This window comes from Vombatus ursinus, unplaced genomic scaffold (genome assembly GCF_900497805.2).
Source record: "Vombatus ursinus unplaced genomic scaffold, bare-nosed wombat genome assembly UNPS02014909.1, whole genome shotgun sequence".
In the NCBI taxonomy this organism is placed as follows: Eukaryota; Metazoa; Chordata; class Mammalia; order Diprotodontia; family Vombatidae; genus Vombatus; species Vombatus ursinus.
Window position 1 is genome coordinate 15,608,349 of NW_020954687.1, and position 24,186 is coordinate 15,632,534.

The 24,186-nt window shown below is 36.6% G+C and overlaps 1 protein-coding gene and 1 pseudogene across 2 annotated transcripts in view; one reads left to right on the top strand and one right to left on the bottom strand.

The window, feature by feature from the left end:
• Positions 1-24,186, top strand: part of BRINP3 (BMP/retinoic acid inducible neural specific 3) — a 491,613-nt gene that overhangs the window by 121,001 nt on the left and 346,426 nt on the right. The gene's annotated exons all lie outside the window — the stretch shown is intronic.
• On the bottom strand, positions 16,416-19,559 carry LOC114029050 (annotated as a pseudogene).

Sequence of the window (24,186 nt, forward strand, 5' to 3'; positions counted from 1 at the left end):
CTTTTGGGATAAGGGGCGAAGGTCTTAGCTTCTGAAACTGCTTCCTGCTGGCAAGCGGCATAGAGCTGTCCCTGCCTTGAGGGGGTCCCAAAGAGGAGGTTGACTGGACCAAGCACAGGCTGCATCCAGGGAACGATGGGGGGACATTGACTGGCACTCACTGTTACCAACTGTAGGTGAATGGCCTGCAGTCTGGAAGACACAAATCTGACAGAAAAGATTGGAGAGCCCAGATATAAAACAGGGACTAAATTTAGGGCCCAAATGAGAGAATAAAACATCCTTAGCTCTGTTTGGATTCAGATAATTCCATTTTCCAACCATGCAGTATCAAATCCACCTCATAGACTCAGGAAGAATAGCCAGGTGGGTAACATTCCCTTTCAGAGGAACATAATGGGGAAACTGAGCTAGGAGGATCCCATCTTAGACTGAGGCTAAAATTATTCTCTCAGTTTTTCCCAATGCTGACTTCCCACCAGTATCACATTCTCTGAGTAGCTTGTGGCGTTTCTCTCATGATGGTGGATTATTGATTATGGATGGGTTATGACCCATCAGACAACTCAAAATAAAATCCTATGAGCTTTTACATCAAACAGCAAGTTCTATTATCACAGCTTAGGAAAATCTTTTCTAGGATTTACATCTCAAACTTAAATTTGTCCTGGTGTAAAAAGCCAATTATTAGAGATTTCTATACACTTGCAAATTCTCAGCAAGCCATACATAACCCAAACAAGCTTTTTGACTAGTTTACACATTAAAACAATAACCAGCAATAGTAAACTGTTTTAGCGGTAATCAAATTATGAAAAATTGCTTGACATAACTGATACAGAAAATTCACCAATTTGAAACATGAAACAAACCCATTACCAATCAGGTGACTTCAGTTTTGTTAAATGCACTTCCAAATTACTTTACACAGACAATCCACATCTCATCATTAACGGTTAAAACTACAAATTTAAAAGAGCATGCTCACCCAAGTTCTGAGGCTAGCTTCATTACCTTGAGCAGGATGTGCTGAACCTGGGTGATGCTTCCAGGCAAAGGTTGCCATAGGGCCCAAGCCCATTGCCAGTGGGGCCCATGCTGTACCTGCTGACCCTCCCCCCTCCTTCCTTTCTCAGGTGGGGGAGGGTGAAACCAAAAATGAGGCATAAAGGGTGGAACTCTCTTCTCCTGTGAGAGGGGTTAACAGATACCCTCTTGACTCAAGTGAAGGGAGTGGGAGAAAAGAGTGACCAGGGTTGTAAGGAGGAGTTCTGAACTCCTTAATGACCAATCGCAAAACCTCCAGAATCTGCCAAGATATTTTCAGGTGTTCTAACTTTCACCTGTAACCTCCATGAAGGAGAATTCAGGGGCATAGAGGGAAGGGAGTAAGTAAGCCTCAGGGAACCAAAAAGCAACTGCAGTTTTCCCCAATTCCCTAGCGCCAAGGGAATTCACAGATATACTTCCAGATAGGGTGTCCATCCTTGTCCTCTATGCTGTGGAAGGTGTAAGCAGGTCCATGGCCTTGAACCAACCCAGTGGACTGAGAGCCTGAGAGTGTCAGGCCGAGTGCGAGACAGCCTCGTAACTGTCTGCCAGAAAAGCACCTCCAAGCCTTGGTGCTTGGAGAGCGACCCCAACTGCAGAGCAAGAAAAGGGGGGGGGGAGGCTTACACACCTTCCAGTCTTGGCTGTAGAAGAACTTGGGGTTAGGCAGTTTCCCCGTATGGGCCACCAAAATGATGCGGTTTAGGGGTCCTGGGGTCCTGGGACCCCAAAATCACAACATGTGGGTCCTGTCTGAATGAATTCGACCCAAACCTTCTTTCAGCCAAAGACAAGGTTTATTGAAGATTCGCCATATTAGCTAGACTCTTAAGGAATCTGAGCATCTATGGGCTATTGGCTAGATTCTAAGAATCAGAGCCATGGCTAGATTTTAGAAATCTGAGCCAGGAGTAAGGATTTAGACAGTGGGAGGTGGGGGTTATGGTTTGTTCAGTGAGATGGGTTCAGAATCACTGGAATGGGGAGAGTATAACCATGTGGAAAGCATGCTAACCATTGAGGAAGGAGTCTAAGTAGAAGGGTCAATGGCCAGAGAGAGATGTGGTGAAGAAAACAGGTTGTTAGATAGTTCAAGTACCTTGACTGAGGTTCAACCTCATAGCTGTAGATGTTGAGTCCTATTAATGCCTGGATGCCAGACTCACAGCAGTCTAGGGCAGATGAATGTACAATTTGGGGAAGTCAGAACATGAGTTAAAAGCTTGCAATTCAGGGTGAGTCTGATCTGATGAATGCCTTTGGAAAACTGGAGTAGACCTTGATATAAAGACAAAAAAGGAACACAGGTTGGGATGCCTTCTCCACCATTAGTACTTCCTCTGATTGCTATTTGGAATTGTTTCTCAAGTGTAGTAAAGCCAATGGGCATCTCTTTTTGGAAACTGTATGATACAGCATAACCTCCTAACATTTTCCCCCAGTCTGCAAAGCTTATGTCTAAGGAATTAGCACCATTGACTTTCAGCATATAGCACTCATAACCCAAATTTTGACCAAATAATTAGTTTCAGACTGTATGGGTAAAATTTAAATACTTCATTGACATATGTATCATGGCAAAACTAGCCATTTTGCTTAACCTTTTCTTAAAATGGCTTTGAACCAGAGTTGTGCTGGTAAATGTTTAACAACCAGTTCTCCAAAAATACATGAGACACTTTTATGTTTAATCTGTTTAATTAACATTTTCTCCACCACTTTCCTAAGTCCTATTCCTAAGTCCTAAGTCCTTTCTAAGTCTGGGCAATCAACCAATCAATAAATCAAGCCTTTGTTTATAGTGTTTGCTGATTTCTGCTATAAATGCTCACAACATAAATTTAACAATTGGCTTTAGGAAATGGCTCCTATTTGCTTGAATTTTTTTTGATAATATGTCAGTTTTTTTCTACAATCTATCTTCTCTCTCCTTTCTCTTCCACCTTTCCCCTATTATGTGTATCCCTTGACTCCAAATATATTGAGGAGCTCTGGCAACAAGAGTGACATGATACAAGAAATTCTTAATCAAGGAATTAAAAAATTAACTAAATTATTTTATTAGTTAATTGGAAACATGACATAGTGGATAGAGTATTGTACTTGGAGTCAGTAAGACCTGGGTTTGGTTCCATCTGTGGTCAAATCACTTAACCCCTCAGAAGTTTAGTTTTCTCATCTGTAGAATATATTAATAATAGCATCTTACTCACAGGGTGTGAGGAATGAAACAAAAGATATTAAGTGTTTTGCATACCTTAATGTGTTATATAAATATTAGTTATTGTTAATTCGAAATACACATAACAACCATGCAAATTATAATAGCAAAAGTACTACAGTAATACAGTTGAGTTTTGTATAGCAGAAATCACATTTCTGGATTTTCATTTTTAAGATAATCTTATGTGGTGTTTATGTATGTATCCATGTGTCTACATACACACACACACACACACACACACACAGAGACAGAGAGAGATAGAGAGTCAGACAATAGACAAAATCATCAGAGAAACACAGATCGGTGTCATGCTTTGTCACAGTCCTTTCTGTTATGTTCTGTAATCTACTCTTTTGGTAAATAATTTATTAAACTATCACATTCTTATAAGGATAATGAACAGTCTAGATTTTATGCTATTTAAGAATTGAGAACCAAATGAGCATCTGAACAAGCCTCTGAATAACAAGTGTGATTTCACTTCTCCTGCTATGTCTCTTAGTGACATCTCTACTCTTACTACCAACTTTTTGAATTTTTTCATGCTTATATACGTTTAGGGACTTGATTAATTTTGTGAAAATATTTTCAATTTAACACTAACTGGTTATGAGCCCCTTCTATAATTACTAAAAATATAGCTTTTTGGTTGCAATAAAAAGATTTTTTTTATTTTGTAAATCTCTGAAATTGTGCTTTTATGGAAGAGTTGGCTTTATTGTAGCACAGATAGATTTTTTTTTGTTTTTGCAATTAAGTATGTCATGAAGGGGAATTAAAATTCTCATTAGAGAAGATAGAAAACAGAAAATGGCGGCTAGCATAGCTTTTCTTTTACTTACTTTTATGTTATGGAAAAGGGAATCATATGATTCAGAGGGAGCTTTTCTTTGAAGATTGTGTCCTCTATTGTTCAGTAGAATAAAGGTCTGAAATTATTTAAATAGTGGGTTTACTGTTGATGAATACAAACATACAAAATTTAATTTGTTCCAAAGGATAGCATTCTCTAGAGTCTTTCTATATTGTTTAATCAGCTTGCTATTTCAGCTTACTTCTTATTGTACACAGTTGTATTGTCAATTGTGTTAAAAATAGTCTTTGGATTGAAAGCATTTTCATTTTTGTCATGCATCTTTTTCACCCGTTATATTAATCAGTGAATCTTTCTTCTCACGCTAATGTGGATAGAATGCTAGTCTTGGAAACAGAAAGATCTGGATTAAAATCCTGCCATGGGCAGTATGAGCAAGTAACTTTATCTGTTGAATACAAATTTCTTCATCTTTAAAACAGGTATATTATGTATGATTTCTACTTCAAAGGATTTATTTGAGGTTCACATGAATAATATATGTGCTGTACTACATAAACGTCAACTGTTATTGTCTGTTTTCTAAAATTATGCTCAACATGTCAATACCAGACAAAGAAAGCCTATGTACTTGTATGCAGCATATAACTACTTAATGGTTCTCTGCCTGCAGTTTTCTACAAAACCAAGAAGCAAGCAAAACTCTTGACTCTTTGAAACTCAATTCAACGAGGATTTATCAAATCTGTCCTATGTGCCAGGGCACTATTCTAGGTAATGAGGACACAATGACTGCCAAAAAAAAAAACAATTAGCCCTCAAGAAGTTTACATTAGGGGCAGCTAGGTGGTGCAGTAGATAGAGCACTGGCCTTGGAGTCAGGAGGATCTGAGTTCAAATTCAGCCTCAGACTTGAAACTTACTAGCTGTGTGATCCTGGGCAAGTCACTTAACTCCAATTGCCTCACCAAAATAATAATAATAAAGAAAAGAAAAGGAAAATATTTTTTTAAAAAGAAGCTTATATTACCCTGGGAAAAAGATGTATATAGATAAGTAATATACACATACATGAACACAAATGTATATGTGTACATATGTAAGGACAAAGTAGTTACAAAGTAATTTGGGGGGAGAATCATGAAGCACTAACTATTGTGTCTCAGGAAAGGCCTTGGGTGGAAGGTGTCACTTCAGTTGAATCTTTAAGGGTTTAGGAAATTTCAACAAGCTGAGATAAAGAAGGACAACATTTCATAAGAAAGAGGTAGGGAGAGTTGGATAGCTTATTTATCATTTTAATTGAAGTATATTTTCCCAATGCTTGAAATGAGATGCAAAACTTGAAGTAGTAATAAGCCTTTGAAAATAAGTGAAGTGACATTGGAGATAATGGAGACAGTATGGTTTAACGGAAATGCTGAATGTGCAGTTTGAGGAGATCTAGAATTGACCATCGCCCCTAACACACTACTTGTGTAACAAAGTAAGAAGGATCAAACATGATTTGGGTGAAGAGTCATGAGAAGACATCCCCAAGCCATCTTTTTGTGGAGGTGGAATGTTCACAGGTATTACACATTGCACGTTTTAATGTTTAAATCATTTGTACTTTTTTTCTCTTTAAAAATAGTACTGTTTGTTATATGAGATGGCTCTCTGAAATACCGAGGAAAATTATGATAATATAAGAAGCAGAAGATAATAAAAAGTGTTTTTTTAAATTATAGAGAACCAAGCCAAGAACAAATCCCTGGGCCATTGCATTAGATGCTTTCTTTCAAGTCAAACTTAACTTATAAATCCTATTATTTGGTTTCAATTATTCAATCAGTGACTGAATCCACTTATCTTGTTGTCCAACCAAATCTTACAATTTGGGAAGTTGGCATGAGGGATTTTGCCTAATTCTTTGCAGAAATTTAGGTAGACTGGGTCTACAGTTTTCTTCTAATGTGCCAGTCTAATAATTCTGTTAGAAAAGGGAGTGAAATTAGACTGACTTGTGCTTGATGAAGCCATGTTGGATTCTAGTGATCACTGATTCATTATCTAGATTTTCACAGACCATTCCTTTAATAACATGTTCAAAAATTCTTGCAAGAATCTAAGTCAAACACATTAGGCTATTGTTTTCAAGGCTCTACTTTCTACCCTATTTTATAAAACAGGGAAACAAGTTTTTCTTGAGAACTGTGTCACCCTTTTTATTCTCCAAGGTCTTCAAAGCCACTGACAGTAACTCAGCTGACATGCATGTCACATGGTTTTTTGTTTGCTTTGTTTTAGTTTGCTGGAACATATCTGATCCTGGGAGTGTGACTTGAACTGACAGAGTGCTGATAGGTACTCTCCTAAAATTTCTTTACTTATTTTAAATTTCAAATCTCTATTGGCCAATTTTGTTCTTTATTTCTAGATACAAATTCATTCTCCCTGACAGGAAAAACCAAAGTCAAATATGAATTGAATATTGCTGCTGCTTTTTGCAAGGACATCTGCCCATGTGTAATGAGTAGTAGTCTGAACTCTTCTTTGTTTCTATTCTTTTTTTTCCTAGAATACCTAAAATGGACTTCTTCTTGTCCTTACTATTCACTCCTAGCCTCTACTCATTTTGAGCTTTTCTTTTTTTCTTTTCTTTTTAGGCAATTGGGGTTAAGTCACTTGCCCAGAGTCACACAGCTAGTAAGGGTCAAGTATTTGGTCTGAGGCCGGATTTGAACTGAGGTCCTCCTGACTTCAGGGCCAGTGTTCTATCCACTGCACCACTTAGCTGCCCCCAATTTTTAGCTTTCTTGATACAGACATACTTCTTATAGGACTATACTTTCATTTTGTGTTAATGCTTAATTACTTTCACTTGCTTCATTGTGTATATATTAAAACAAAAATCAAAATTAGGTGACAAATTCCTTGTGCAGATATTTATGTTAGTCTTTTAGGATTTCCCTTATTTCCCCTAATTCATTAGATTTGTTTGTTCTCAGAGTTTCATTCTTGAGAGTTTATTATCCTTTGGATGGACAAGGATATATTGTTTTTATAGTTTGAATATTAGCAGCCCAGGAGCATATCTTCCATTTCTCTATCCTACTCCTAACCTCTTCCCAAAGATGTTTTCTGAGATTTCCATTTTCTTTCCTGGACATGTAGATAGTGGCTGAACTTAGTATATCTATAAAAGATTTAATAATGTCTATCTTAATACCTGCCCCTCCCTTAATTTCTCTATTTTTTGATGACAGTGTTATCTTATCTATATCTAAGGACTGTAATAATATAGGCATCTTTATCTCTTCATTCTTTTATGCTCCATATCTATAGAGCATTGCAAAAGTCTTAGTGCACCTAATAATTGTATACCAGGCACAATGTTAACCTCTTTGCAAATATTATTTCTTTTTATTCTTTTAGGAAATAGGTATTCTTATTGTCCCCATTTTACAGATAAGGAAATTAAGATAGACACACCTGGTCAGCATCAAAGGCCTGTTTTGAATTCAGGTCTTCCTTGACTTCAGGCCTACCACTATCTACAGCACCACTACGTTGCCCCTCAAGTGTCTTCCTCCAGGAAACCTTTCCATGTTCTCCCTCCACCCCAAACACCAGTGCTTTCTTCTTTAAAGCTACTTTTAATTTACCTGATTTTTATTTAAGTTTTAAGTTCTGATTTATGTTCACATTATCTCTCTCATTTGAATGTAATCTCCTTAAGGGTTGGATTATTTTTGTTTTCTTTATATTCTCAGCACTTTCACAGGTCCTGAAAAATTGTAAGTGCTTATTAATGCTTGTTGGTTGATTGAATAGAATTTATATTATTGGTGGTGTGGAATTAACTTTTTCCTGAAACACTGTTTCAATTAAAATGAGTTTCTTTGTTTTTGTTATTGCTTTAGGAAAAATTGATAGTTAGTTGGGGTTTGCCTTCATTGTTTTGTAATACAGTATTCAATTAAATTAGTTTAGATTTAGTTGGAAGCTCTTAGTTTAAAGAGAATTACAAGAATTACTTGAAGATATTTTTGGGAGAGAGGAGAAGTAAATCTGAAAATATAATTTTAAATATTATCATACATTTTTCTATTTTTTGCAATACCTTCAAACCAACATTTAATTTTAAAAGTCTCATTTCCATTATTAATTTTTTATTTTAAATTTAAGAAGTTGCATTATTTCAATTAAGAAATGAAAGAGCATTTATTTTTAATTATGTTTTGTCATCCTCATTTTAAAGTTTAATTGTTTCATGATGTCATCATTAGAATGACAGGTTGTAACATTAAGGATCATTAGAAGTATAAAAGACTTGCCTTAAAATGTGAAAAAATGTAGCCATTCTAAGAAGTATAACCGTGGAAACTGTTACCATATAACAACAGTAGAGGCACAGCAAAACTGCCATAGAATAAGGTTATATATATGGTAGACACCTTGTTCAAATGAGTCTAGGATAGGTGATAGACATCACATTAGGATCTTGTGGTTGGAAAAATGAATTGACCTTTAATAAGAGAGAAACTAACTTTGAGAAGCTGTTAAATTAACTATTACAAAATTAACTCAGTATTTAGAGATTCTTATTTATTTTCATTTAGTTTATTCTATTATTTAACATTTTTAATTTTTATTTATTTCAAAACATTTCCTAATTACATGTAAAATTTATCAATTAATTAACAAATTCTAGTAACAAATTCTTTCCCTTACTCCTGTCCTTCTACCCTCTTTGAGAAGGTAAGCAATTTCATTTGGACCATATGTGTGAAGTCATGCAAAATGTATTTCCATATTACTCATGTTGCAAAAGAAAATACAAATAAAAGGATAAAAATAAAGAATTTTTTTAAAAGTTTCAGTCTGCATTTAGAGTTCATCCATTCTCTCTCTTTGGAGGTGAACGGTATTCTTCATTATAGGTCCCTTGGAATTATCTAGGATCATTGTCTTGGTCAGAGTAGCTAAGTCTTTCATAGTTGATCACCCTTACAATATTGCTGTTACTGTGTAAAATGTTCTTCTGGTTCTGCTCACTTCATTTTGCATCAGTTTGTCTTCCCAGGTTTATCTAAGACCATAATACTTGTCACTTATAGCACAATAGTATTTTATCACAATCATATACTTCAAATTGGCTTAGTTCAAAATTGTTCTCCAGAATGGTTGAATTAGTTCACAAATCCACCAACAGTGAATTAGTGTCCAAATTTTTCCAGATCCCCTCCAATATTTGTCATTTTTCTTTTCTGATAGGTATGAGGTGGTAGCTTAGAGTTGTTTTAATTTACATTTCTCTAATCAATAGTGATTTAGATAATTTTTTCCATATGACTATTGATAGCTTCAAATTCTTCTGAAAACTGCCTGGTCATATCCTTTGATCATTTATCAACTGGGAAATGGCTCTTATTTTATAAATATATATTTATTTATGTATATTTATATATATTTATTATATTAGTCCTTTCCTCATTGCCTTTTTTATTCCTTCAATTTTTTTATTATAATATATATTTATATTATTTTTATAAATTTGACTCTTGCTATTTTTGTTGTTGTTCAGTTGTTTTCATTCATGTCCAACTCTTTGAGTCTCCTTTTGGGATTTTCTTAGCACAGATACTGGAGCGGTTTACCATTTCCTTCTCCAGCTTATTTTACCAATGAGGAAACTGAGGCAAACTAGGCAAAGTGACTTGTCCAGGGTCACACAGCTAGTAAGTGTCTGAGGTCACATTTGAACTGAGAAAGATGTCTCTTTCTGACTCCAGCCCAGGCACTCTACTATAACTAGCTGCCCTAAATTTGGCTGAGTTCCCTCTACATTTGAGAAATGAAGCCTTTATCAGAGAAACTTGTTGCAATTTTTTCCCAGTTTCCTCTTTTCATTTTCATTTTGATTATGTTAGTTTTATTTATGCAAACTTTGTTTTTAAATTTCACGTAATAAAAATTATATAGTTTACTTTCCATAATCCCTTCTATCTCTTTTTTTTGGACATAAACTCTTTTCTTATCCATAGACCTAACAGATATATTTTTCATGCTTCTCTAATTTACTTATGATATCACCCTTTATGTCTAAATCATTTATCCATTTTTTTTTAGGCAATTGGGGTTAAGTGACTTGCCCAGGGTCACACAGCTAGTAAGTGTCAAGTGTTTGGTCTGAGGCCGGATTTGAACTCAGACCCTCCTGACTTCAGGGCGGGTTCTCTATCCACTGCGCCATCTAGCTGCCCCAATTTTGACATTTCTCTTTCTCACCTATCCATTTTTTTTTGTTTACTTCTTTCCGACATAACTGACTCACTCTCACACCATCTTTCTATGTAGAGTCTTAACTGACCTAAATGATAAAGTTCATTGAAGATATATGTGTCATATTCCCATATAGAAAGGTAAACAGTTTAACCTTATTGCATCCCTTATGATTTCTCTTTCAGGTTGTCCATTTTATGCTTCTCTTGGGTCATGTATTTAAAAGTCAAATTTTCTATTCAGCTTTGGTCTTTTTATCAGGGATGCTTGAAAATCCTTTATTTCATTAAGTACTTATTTTTTTCTTGGAAGGATTATATTCAGTTTTGTTGGATAGGTTATTCTTGGTTGTAATTCCAGCTCTTTTGCCTCCCAGTATTGTGTATTCCATGTCCTCTCCTCCTTTAATGAGTTTTAAATCTTACGTTATACTGAGTTTGGCTCTACGGTATTTTAATGTTTTATTTTTGTGCTTCTTGAAGTATTTTCTCTTTGACCTGGTAGTTCTGGAATTTGTCAGCTCATGGAAATTTTCATTTTGGGGTCTTTTTCAGGTTTTAATTGGTGAATTTTTTTCAATGTCGATTTTTCCCTCTGATTCTAGGATGTTGGGGCACTTTTTCTTGATAATTTCTTGAAATATGATGTCTATGTTCTTTCTTTGATCATGGCTTTCAAGGAATCTAGTAATTCTTAAATTATCTCTTTTTTATTTATTTCCAGGTCAGTTGCTATTTATTATTTTTATATCAATTATAATAAATATAATAAAATTATTTTATATTATATAAATAAATCATATAATTATATAAATAAATATTTACTATTTACATTTTCTTCTATTTTTTCATTTCTTTTTTACTTTGTTTTATTATTTCTAAATGTCTTATGGAGTCATTAGCTTCAACTTCAAAATTCTTATTCTTAAGGAATTTTTTTTTTAGTGAAATTTTACCAATTTGTCCAGTTTTAATTTTTAAGGAGTTATTTTTATCAGTGAATTTTTGTTCCTGTTCTTACATTTGGCCCACTGTCTTTTTAAAAATTAATTAATTAACTTTTTAGTTTTCAACATTCACTTCCACAAGAATTTGAGTTCCAAATTTTCTCCCCATCTTGTCCCTCCCCCAAGATGGCATGCATTCTGAATACCCCTTCCCCTAATCTGCCCTCCCTTCTATCTCTCCCCCCATTTCTCTTATTCCCTTCCCCTTCAATTTTCCTGTAGGACAGGTTGATTTCTATACCCCATTTCCTGTATATCTTATTTCCCAGTAGCATGTGAAAACATTTTTTTTTACTTTTTTTTTTCAGTCAAAGACAAGGTTTATTAGAACATCCATCATATTTGGCAGACTCTTAAGGAGTCTGAAACCTGGGTAAGCAGTGGCTAGATTATAAGAATCCCAGCAGTGGCTAGATTTTAAGAATCAGAGCAGTGGCTAGATTATAAGAATCTAAGCCTTTTTTCAACTTTTGTTTTTAAAACTTTGGGTTCCAAATTTTCTCCCTTCCTCTCTCCCCACCCACCCTGATTGAGAAGTCAAGCAACTCCATACAGGTTATACATGTGTAGTCATGCAAAACACTTCCACAGTAGTCATGTTGTGAAAAACTAAGTGTATTTCCCTTCATCCTATCCCACCCCCCATTTATTCTATTCTCTCTTTTGACCCTGTCACTCCTCAGAAGTGTTTGCTTCTGATTATCCCCTCCCCCAATCTGCCCTCCCTTCTATCATCCTCCTCCTCTCTTATTCCCTTCCCCTCCTATTTTCCTGTAGGGTAAGATAGATTTCCATACCCAATTGAGTGTGTATGTTATTCTCTTCTTAAGCCAAATCTGATGAGAATAAAATTCATTCATTCCCTCTCTCCTTCCCCCATTTCCTCTTCACTGTAAAAACCTTTTTCTTATCTGTTTTATATGAGATAATTTACCCCATTCTACCTCTCCCTTTCTCCTTCTCCCCGTATAATCCTCTCTCACCCATTAATTTTATTCTCTAGATATCACCCTTCATCTTCAACTCACCCTGGGCCCTCTATGTATCTATCTATATGTCGGTCTGTCTGTCTGTCTGTCTGTCTATCTTTCTATCTATCTATCTATCTATCTATCTATCTATCTATCTATCTATACATACGTATAATTTTTTTCCTTCTAACTACTCTAATACTGACAAAGGACTCATGAGTTACAAATATCATCTTTCCATGCAGAATATAAACAGTTCAACCTTAATAAGTCTCTTATGATTTCTCTTTCCTGTTTACCTCTTCATGTTTCATTTGAGTCTTGTATTTGAAAGTCAAATTTTCTATTCAGCTCTGGTCTTTTCATTAAGAAGGCTGGAAAGTCCTCTATTTCACTGAATATCCATTTTTTCCCCTGAAGGATTATACTCAGTTTTGCTGGGTAGGTCATTCTTGGTTGTAATTCTATATCCTTTGCCCTCCAGAATATTATATTCCAAGTCCTGCAGTCCCTTAATGTAGAAGCTACTAAATCTTGTGTTATCCTGATTGTGTTTCCACAATACTTGAATTGTTTCTTTCGGGCTGCTTGCAATATTTTCTCCTTGACCTGGGAACTCTGGAATTTGGCTACAATATTCCTAGGAGTTTTCCTTTGGAGATTTCTTTCAGGAAGTGATTGGTGGATTCTTTCAATTTTTATTTTGCCCTCTGGTTCTAGAATATCAGGGCAATTTTCCTTGATAATTTCTTGAAAGATGATGTCTAGCCTCTTTTTTTTAATCACAGCTTTCATATAGTCCAATAATTTTTAAATTATCTCTCCTGGATCTACTTTCCAGGAAAGTTGTTTTTCCAATGAGATATTTCACATTGTTTTCTATTTTTTCATTCTTTTGGATTTGTTTTACAGTGTCTTCATTTTTCATAAAGACACTAGCTTCCAATTGCTCCATTCTAATTTTTAAGGAAGTATTTTCTTCAATAAGCTTTTGGACTTCCTTTTCCATTTGGCCAATTTTGCTTTTTAAGGCATTCTTCTCCTCATGGGCTTTTTGGACCTCTTTTGCCATTTGGGTAGGCTATTTTTTAAGGTATTATTTTCCTCAGTATTTTTGGGGGTTTCCTTTAGCAAGCTGTTTACTACTTTTTCATGATTTTCTTGCATTACTCTCATTTCTCTTCCCAGTTTTTCCTCTACTTCTCTTACTTCTCAAAATCCTTTATGAGCTCTTCCAAGGCCTGGGACTGATTTCTATTTTTCTTGGAGGATTTGGATGTAGGAGCTTTGACTTTGTTTTCTTCTTCTGGTTGTATATTTTGATCTTCTTTGTCACCAAAGTAAGATTCTTTTTGTGCTGCTTGCTCATGATCTCATCCAATTACTTGAGTTATAAACTCTTTGTTAAGGTTGGGGTCTGCTTCCAGTGTGAAGAATGCACTGTCTCAAGCTTCAGGGCTTTTGTGCAGCTGTTTTCTGAGATACTTCTAGGGACCTGTAAATTTTCAGTTCTTCAAAGGTGGTATGATCAAGGGTGAGGTGTTTACTCCTTTCCTGGCCTGTGCTCTGGTCTATGAGTGACCACAAGCACTCTTTTCTACCTTGTAACTGTGAGGATTATTTCCTCTCCACCACCACTACAAGCTCCACCATGCCAGTGCTCCTCTTTGTCCCAGGACCACCACCCAGACCCATGCCCCTGATCCAAGCATGGGCAAAGAAAGAGAATCCTGCACCAGCAGAGAGAACCCTGCCATCCTCCTCTGATCAGCCACTTGATTTCCCCTCAGTCTGTGGGCCAGAAGCTCTCAAGGCAGCCTTCACCCCACGGCCATGCTCAGGAACTGGGGCTGGGACTGTGCTTCTCTCTCTCTGCAGACACAGACTTTCCCTACTGATCTTCTAAGTTGTCTTTGGCATTCATGTGTTGAGAAGTCTGGAAAATGCCACAGCTGCCCTTGATTCAGTCCTCTAAGGCCCTCTATTTTTTAGGTTTGCTGAGGCTTGCCTTGCCTGTGCACCCATGCCAAACTGCTCTCCTCTCCCCACCTGGTGTGATGTACCTTTCTAATCAACCATCCAGGTTTTCTTGGGCTGGAAATTTGTTTCACTTTGTATTTTTGTGAGTTCTGCTGCTTTAGAATTTGTTTAGAGCCTTTATTTTTACAGGTATTTAGAGGGGTTTGGGGAAGAGCTCAAGAAAGTTATTGTTTTCACTATGTGATCTTGGCTCCACACCCCCTCATTCTATTTTTCAGTTGTTATTTTCTTCAGTATTTTTTTGTCTCTTTTAATGCCATTTAATTGTATTTTCATAATTTTCTTCATTTGATTTCATTTCTTTATCTAATTTTCCCTCTAATTCTCTGATTGTGAAAATAATTTTCAAGCTCTTCTAGGAAATTTTATTGGGCTTATGTCTAATTCACATTTTTCTTTGAAATTTTATTTGTAGCTGTTTTGACTTCATTGTCTTATTCTGAGATTTTATCTTGATCTTCCCTGTCACTATAGTAGCTTTTTGGGGGCAGGTCCTTTTTTGTTGTTGTTGTTTGTTTATTTTTGTACCCGGTTTCTTGATTTGGCACTTTATGTTAATGTTGAGCCCTGTTCCTGATTTAGAGGGGAGAGAAGGTGGAGGGACACTGTTTCAAGCTTCAGTCTTTTCATGCTGTTGTTTTCAGTGTTAGTTCTGGGGTTTGAGAAATTGTTGGTGTTTTCTGGGTGGCATGATTTGGAAAGAGGTGTGGTCTATGCTGTCTTGGTGTTTTCTCACATCCTTAACCAGGAAGGGCTTCTGAACTCTTCGACTGAAGTCAGTACTGTTCCTCAGGTCTCCTACTTCCTTGGTACCAGAAAAAAGCACTTTTCCCCTGATCTTTTGGGGTCAGAACTGTTATTGCTCCTCAGGGTTTCTACTGCCTTGATCAAAAGTGCCCCTCAGTGGGGCAGCTAGATGGCGCAGTGGATAGAGAACCCGCCCTGAAGTCAGGAGGTCCTGAGTTCAAATCTGGCCTCATGCACATAACACTTACTAGCTGTGTGACCCTGGGCAAGTCACTTAACCCCATTGCCTAAAAAAAAAGTGCTCCTCTTCACTCTTAAATGATGGTCCAGAAATAAATATTAACAGTTGACTTTACAACAGGTGCTCCTCAGTGCTCCTACTCCCTCTTGCTCTGAAGTGTTCCTCTCTGTCCTTGAACTATGACCCAGAAATGAGTTTAGACAGTGGGGTTGCCTAAGAGCATCTAGTTCTGCAGCTGGTGTAGCAAAGTGGTATCCTGTAATCTTTTTTCTTTTTCTTTTTTTCTTTTTTGGACAAAGACTGGGAATCTTTATTCAGATCAGCAAACTTACATTCCTCAAGCCTTAGACTTTGGGCAGGTCTTTTTAGGAACAGGGAAGGAGGGAGGAGAAAGGAAAAAGCAAGGTCAACCCACCTCCCTGGATATCCCCTCCAGCCTCCAACCTTGTCTCAGGCTACTGGGTAAAGTGGAGAAAAGGTGGAAGAGAATGCCAAGAAGGGAGGGATGAAGGGAAAAAGAGGCCCCTGCCAAGGAGAGGCCTACCCAGATGTGTGGCTTTCAAAGTCCAACTGAGGTTAGGTCAGCAGATACCACATTTCCCCTCCCTATAAATTAAGTCCCCACAGTAGCATGGCTGGGGTTGGGGAAAGCAGGAAGAACAACCTTGTGGAAGAGAAATTGATCCCATATTCAGTTGCTTTCAAGGCAGTGCCCTAAACCCTGGCCTAAAGAATGGATATAAGGGTGCAAATTCCCCAATAAAAGGACAAGTCAGGGTAAGAGAATGAAAGGGAGTGTTGAATGGGTCAAGTACCCTACAGATTTGCTCCAGAAGATGGAAGGATGGGGCAGTTGGTCCAGTTTTGCTATTTGGGGGACAAGGAGTGTGTTACAGCAAGTTCAAGGTGAAAAGGCACTGGCTCAACACATGTAGGCACAACAGGAGAAGCAGTACCACCAATGGATAGGGAATAGGAGAGAAGAGGAAAAGTTGGGAACAGAAGGGACTTGAGAGTTCTGCTGGTTTCCTGGGAATGTTACCACTGGGAATGTATTAACCATTCAAGGGAGGGTAAGGAAGAGTTGATGATAAGAGGATCTGACTTGGTATCCCATAACCAGTCATGCCTGCCTGAGATGCCTCATGACTGGTGCCCATTTGCAGCCCAATGACATTCTTGCCCTCCTACAGTTGGCCATGGGTGAAGTTTCAGGGATTTTCCTTGGACTTCTTAGGGAATTAGTTAAGATCTCCAAAGAAGAACCCACTACCCCAAGTCGCTGACAGCCCACCAAGGTTCATCAGTGTCTGCAACACTCAGGCCATATTCTTTCCTTTCCAGAGGTCCACAGTTAGGAAGATATCAGTGACGTTGATGCCATAGCACTCTGCTGCCTGCAGGAACTGAGAAATCTGTTCCATCTGTTTGAACGCCATGCCTGAATCCTGGATCTTCTTTACTAGGCCCTGGCCTTCAGTGTATAATCCATTGATGGGCTCAAATAGTACCATCCTTAAGCCATCCTTGAGCCAGTTTTGGAAATTCTCTTGCTCAGGCTGGGGCCTCCTGACATTCCTGTGGCAATTCACTGAATGAGTATCTGCTCCAGGTCAGCATCACAATGCTCCTTAATTTTCTGCTGTACCTCCTGGCTCAGTCCATAATCAGGACCCCTGTTGGCCGTTCTGAAATGGTGATGCAGGTCTCTTTACCATGGGACAGTGGATGTAAAGTGGAGTGGCCTGAGATGTGGTGCATAGTGAGTCCCTGTAATCTCTTTCTAACCATTTGCCAGGTCCCCTTACTGTCTGTGGCTTGAGAGCTCCTGAAATTGCTGCTGCCTCTGTCACCACCACCTAGTTCCACCACTAGTGTTTTGTCCTTGTGGTCAGCCTCCTCCACTGTAACAGATCTCTCTTTCTGACCTCCTATTTTGCCTTAGGCTGGAAGAATGTCTCACTCTGACCCATTCTTCTTACCTCTACCACTATGGAATTCAATTTGAGGTGTTATTTTTAAAGTTTTTTTTGGAGGGGAATGTTGGGAGAACTTGACTGAGTGCTTCTCTACTCCACCATCTTGGCTTCACTCCCAGAAGTATAGATTATTTAATATTTATGACTTTTAAAATTGGCCATTGATTGGTAAAATAGACCAGACTTTCAATTCTGTTTTTCTGGTTATGTTTAAGTTAAATTCATGACCCATTTTTTTGGTTGTACTTCAGGTAAAACATAATTTTTTCATAATGCCCATGAAGCGTTCTCTGATTTCAGTAGCCAATAAAGTCTTTTGCATATAATTGTTCCCTAATTTTTTCTCATATTTTGGTTTTGTTTTATGTGCTGCCATCACCAAAGAATTCATCACTAAATGACTAGCTTTTTGGCCTCTCCTTACATAGTCAGGTTCTTGGAAAACCTATTCTTCCTGCTTTTAGAGCCTTATTGAAAGCCTTTTGAGCATGGCAAAATCTACCAGAACCTTGGATTTGCTGGCATAGCCTTTGACAATTCAGAGTCACCTCCATGACATTATAAGGTTTTGAAGCAGGACTCTTGAGCTTATTTATCACATTATGTGAGACAGACAATACAATTGGATAGTTAAATTGGGTCCCTAATTGACTAGCTGTCTCAGTTGACTTAATGAATTTACAAAATTCCTTTAACAACATCCACTGGTTCCCAGAAACAAAAGATTATTTTTAATAGGAATTTTCTAAGAATGTTGCAAGACATGGAATAAATATTATCATATCTGAGAAAATAAAATGAACATCACATGGTGGAAAATGGAGTAGCCTACGGTAGATGTGGATAAACTGCAAAAGAAAAAGAGAGCCATTGAGGAACTCTAAAGAGTAGTAATGAAATATAAAATAAGGGAAATACGAGGCAGAAAGATAAATAGCCATGTGACACAGACTAATGATACAAATGGATATACAGAGTGTTCCACTAGTATCCTTGAGATGTTAGGAAAAAGAGAGGAAGGTCTCTAGTGCAATGGATGTAAAGATTTATGGGAAAACATGGAGCTGGGTCACACAGGATGGAATTGTGATCTGCACAGTTGGAGTATATATCAAAACTAATCATTTGAGTATATATACATACATATGTATATATATACTCGATTTATTTTGTGATTATATATGTGTGTATATATGTATATATATGTATGTGTGTATATATATATATATATGTGTATATATGTATTTAGTTAGTTGGTTTGTTAGTTTTATCTTCCCAATTGGATTATGTTTTTGTTTTTGTTTTTGGTCAGGGACCATGACTTATAATTCTTCTTTTTCCTCTTTAATGCCGGGCACAATGTTGGTCTCATTAAATGTTTGTTTATTTCCTTGATTGGAAATGTAACAACACTGTTAACAAATATATACTGAATTATTTCCATTGAGGAACTTGCAGTGTTATCAATATGAATACTTCTTTCAGAACTACAGATTACAAAATATTTGTCTGTTCTTCCCTGTTTGATTCTTATCCATGTCTTGTAAATACAAAGAAAGAGATATAAAATTAAAATGTCTTTGTGATTAAATGTTTTCCATAAAAAACATTGCCAATGGAAATGTAAATGGTAGGTTAATTTATTAGTTTTCCATTGTTCTTTTCTATTGGAGAAAATAGTATTCATTATTTAGGCATGAAACATTTTAGGGATATTGAAAAGCAACAAGTGCCTAGAGAAATAATTTAGTTGTTAAAAAATGATATATAGAGTCTGAAAATTGGGTTTTGGGTTTGTTTATCATCTGATTATAATGTCCATTGTCTGAATGTTGTTTTTGTCAAATAAACGATTGATTTTTTTTCTTGTGGTGTGCCCCATGAGTTTATTCAAACACACATCTCCCTTTGATGTGAATGAAAGCTTTATACTCAGATTATCTCAGCAGGACAAGGAACAACAGAAATAACAAAAGTGATCATACTTTGAATTTATTTACCACTTTCTGAATGGATATCAAAAAGCTCCATAAACACACATATGGTTCTATACAACCTACTTAGATTGGTTGGGAAGCTGAAGTTATTTTCCCTATTACAGATCTTGGAAATTAAGACAGATGATATTTTAGTATCTTAAAGAAGATCTGGTCCAAACTCTTGATTTTATTGATTAAAAAACTCTCACCCAGTGAGATTAACTGATTTTGCTGTAGTCATACAGCTATAGTTAGTTGTAGAACTGAGAATAAAACCTGGGTCCTTTGACATTTAATTCTATGATCTTTTTATTATGTCATGCTATGTCAACTGTAAAGCATATATTTGGCTGCTTATTGGTAGCATATACTGATGGTCAGAACTCTCTAACTCCGAGAAAAACTGTAAATTGGGATGCTCCCTACTTTACCTATTAGGGAAGATATAATGTGGTTAGGGTAAGTTTTCAATTGTTTAACAAACAATAATTTTAATTATTATGTGAAAAACACTGTTTAAAGTGCTAGAGATATAAAAACAAAAATGAAACCATCACTTCTCTTGAGGAAATTGTATTGTATTAGGGGAACTATGAGTCTGAATATAAGTAATACAAAACACATGCAAAATAAATTCAAGGCAATTTTGGGAGAAAACTATAGCAGCTGAGATGATAAAGAAGCCAGAGATTTTAAGAGGTAGAGGTTATAAGGAACTGTAAGGCATAGTGATGTGTGGGGGAAGTATCTTTTGCAAAGGCACAGATATGCAAGATAGAATGTCATTTGACAGTATCTTTTTGAATGTATCAAAGAAAGACTGAAGAGAGATAAATTTAATAGACAAGTCTGGAAAAATAGGCTTGAATTAGGTTCTGTAGAGGTTTCAGTGGCAAACAGAGGAGTATATATATTTATTCCTTGAGGCAATAGGGAACCACCATATGTTCTAACCCTGATATATAATCCCTTCCATGGGAGCATCTGATGCCACAGAGAGATGGTGGGTAGGACAGTGATGTGGTGTGACTTGCATTTCAGGAATATCATTTTGGCAGCTATGTGAAAGATATATTGGAGAAGAGAGATACTTGAGGCAGAGAAAACAATTTAGAATAGCCTAGGAAAGATGTCATGAAGACCTGAACTGGGCTAGTGGCTTTATAAGTGGAGAGAAAGGAACTGTTGTGAGAAATGTTGTGAAGACAGAATCAGAAAGGCTGGGCAGCCAGATGGGTTGTAGGAATGAGGCGAAGTAGGGAATTGAGAATGACTCTGGGATTGTTCTGTCTTGAGTGATGAAACTGTGAGTTCGGTCTTTGGCATAATGAGGTTGAGTTATCTTCAGAATATCTAGTTCAAAAATTATGTAGGTAGTGTAGGACTGGAATTAAGGGAGGAAGAATGGGGATAGAAGAAGGAAGAGAGAGAGGAGAGGAGAGGAGATGAAGGGTAGTTAGCAGGCTTAAAACCTGTAGGGAGAATGAAAAGAATGAAGACTGATAAAAGTCAATGGATTTGGCAATTAAGAGGTTATTGGTAAATTTGGAGAGAACAATTTAATAAATGATGAGGTCAGAAGTTAGATTGGAAGTTAAATTAGTTCTACAACTTACAGTTTGTAGGCTTAGTTGAATTAATTAAAAACTAATTAAAAAGACCATTTTAAAAAAGCAGTTTATGACTGACCAGGGTTTTCCTGATGCGGTATTTTACCCCTCTCCCAATACTGGAACAATAAGACCATTCCTCATTTGGTAGTCCTTGAGGACTGGCTTTCCCTAAAAGGAGACAAAGCTATGTCTTGGCTCCAGCACATGCAGCTTCCAGGTCACCTAAAGGCATTAAAAAGTACCTCTCAGACACAGGCAGACTGTTGGATTTCTGAAAACCACACTGTTCACCATGTCTTTCACTACATTTTTCCCTTTGGGGATAAGAGGGGTACCTCTATTGAAGCTAAGGCCACTATATCGTTAGGCATGTCTTTGCTTTGTTAGGGCAAAGTAAAACTTTAAGCTAACTGTTCAGTGACTTATGAGTGTCTCATCTTGTCCTAATATGGAACCCAGATTAAGAGAGCCCTGGCATTAGAATGCCTCTGACAACTTCCATAGAGACTAACCCAGGTATTTTGTCTTTTACATGAGAATTCCTATTACCACATAGAAGTACAGGAGCCTGTTTCAGGCTTGGTTTTAGAATTATTTCAGTCAAAACTTGTATAGAACTTTGAGCATGATCCTGGAAAAGAACTTGAAGTTAGCTTGGAGTTAGATATCGTTGGCTTATACAACTTACTATGATTATTAGTATAATTGTACATATATATGTGTGTGTATATATATATATATGTGTGTGTGTGTGTGTGTGTATGTATATATGTGTGTGTGTGTTCCACAGAACTTTTATGAGGCTCAAGTAAGATAATCTGTGCAAATAAGATAAGAGTGCTTTGCAAAATGCTATGTAAATTTCAGTATTATTGCTATGATGATGATCGATTAAGATCATATTATTGTCATATATTATTATCATCAGTGTTATGTTAATTAAGGTCAAATTGAAGGTTAGTAGTTTTATTGTTCTTGGGCCGATGACAAGGAGAGCATAGAGAAAATACAGTCATCTACTCACCGTGAAAAATATCCAGAAAATCTATTCTACTTTGGACCGCATGACAGAATATCCTGCTGCTAAAACAAAATGTAAATCTTTTGGTGTGGCATATTGGTAAAATTTGGAGAGGGCTTCTGGGAGAAAGGGGCTTTCCCTATTTGTCTTTCCACAGAAGGATTACCTGACATTTCCCTGAGTTTCCTGGTTGCCTTATCACAGTTTCAAATTGTAGATGGCTTGCCCATTATAGCTCTTCTCATCTCTTAAGGCCCCATCTCACCTCTTCAGCTTTTATAGGCTTCTCAAAAAATGTCAGGTTCACTCTTCTTTTAGCTTCTAATCTTCCTCTTGAATATAATGTCCTTTTTTAATGGGTTGTCTGACTCATCTCTCTTTGAGAAGAGAAGGCTAATACATTCTCACATTCTAGTCAAACTGGCCTATTTGCTGTGTCTCAGATATGACATTCCATATTCCATCTTTATGTCTTTCCTTATCCCTTAGAAGCCTTACCTTTATAAATATTGTGGTCATCTAAGTTCTATGAAAAATCCAGTGCAATAAATGTTGAGAAGTAAAACATAGTCATTAATATATTATTTAAGGAATCTTCACACCACAAAGATTATCCCCTTTGATTGAAATGACATACTATCTAAGAACATAGGAATATATGGACCAGCTTATAGGAGGGACTAAAACAAGTATTCCTTACTACTATATGCCAGTCACTTTTTACAGAGTGCTTTATGAATATTATTTCATTTGAACCTCTAACAACCTTGGGAAATAGGTGGCATGATTTTTTCCCCATTTTACAGATGAGGAAAGTGGGGTAAACAAAGGTAAAGTGTCTTACCTGGGGTCACATAGCTAGTAAAGTGATTGAAGCTATGTTTGAACTGATATTTTCCTTATTCAATGCCCAGGGTTCTAGCTACTGTGCCAATTTCATGCCTGTTAAAAAGTTTTTTTTTTCCCCTGTTTCTAGCCCTAAAATGCTAAGGTGGCAGGTGGGGGGTAGGGGTGGTGGGGGGGGACATTGGACTCCACACACACACACACACACACACATATGTGTGTGTGTGTGTATGTATATATTGGCAATTGGGGTTAAGTGACTTGCCCAGAGTCACACAGTTAGTGAGTGTTATGTGTCTGACACTAGATTTGAACTCAGGTCCTCCTGACTCCAGGGCCAGTGCTCTATCCACAGTGCCACCTAGCCGCCCCCTCCTCACATATTTATTTTTAACAATGCAGACTGCATACATTACTTAAGTTTGATTCAAATGTTAGCACAAGTTGCATTTGAAAAACAAAACATAATTTGAGAAAAACAACTCACAAGAAAGAATATCCAAGTCGTAATGGAACACAGTAAAGAAATAATATGTAGGGTTTTTTTTAAATCCTTTTAAGTTCCAACTTTATCAGTCCCTCAAAGGAGTTACTTGAAATTTCACATGACTTGCTTCAATTTAGGTTTTATTCTTGCATCCTAAAGAAAGCTCTTCCACGTAAGTTTACCTCAGAGATCAGTTCTAAGAAACTATTGTTGAATGAAAAAAAAATGTGCTGATCTTTGAAGACTGAAAATTTAAGATCATTGAATAGTCACCATTGATTTTTCAAAACAAATAAATCTTTTAAGAAAAGGAACTACTTTTGAAATGACTCTCAATGGTAAGATCCAATTTTCAATTACTATTTTTACTTGAAAACTAGTAGGTAAAAAATGTTAAAATTCAAACTACCCATTTTTGCTTAAAAAGAGGAAATAGTAGAGGAACCACTTTAATGCCAAAAACTGTGTTTAAAATGATCATAGTCTAATCTTGGATTAAGAATCATAAAATCACATAATATTGGCAATAAAAACTATTTGTGGAGTGCTTTAATGTTTGCAAAGTGCTTTACCAGTATTATCCCATTTGATCCTTAAGACAATCCTGTGAAGTAGGTGCTATTATTATCTCCATTTTAGAGATGAGGAGAATGAAGCTGACAGAGATTAAGTGATTTGCTTGTGGTCACACAATTAATAAAAGTCCAAAAACAGATTCAAACTGAAGTCATCTTGATTCTAGGTTCAACGTTCTCTACAATGTGCTACCTAGCATGATGGATCATAGTTCTAGATTGTGCACTACTAAACATGGTGACATATTTTATAAATTACTATTTTATCAGTAGTTCAAAAATGTTGTTTAAATTGACTTTTTCCTCCACACCCATGGAAAAAATTT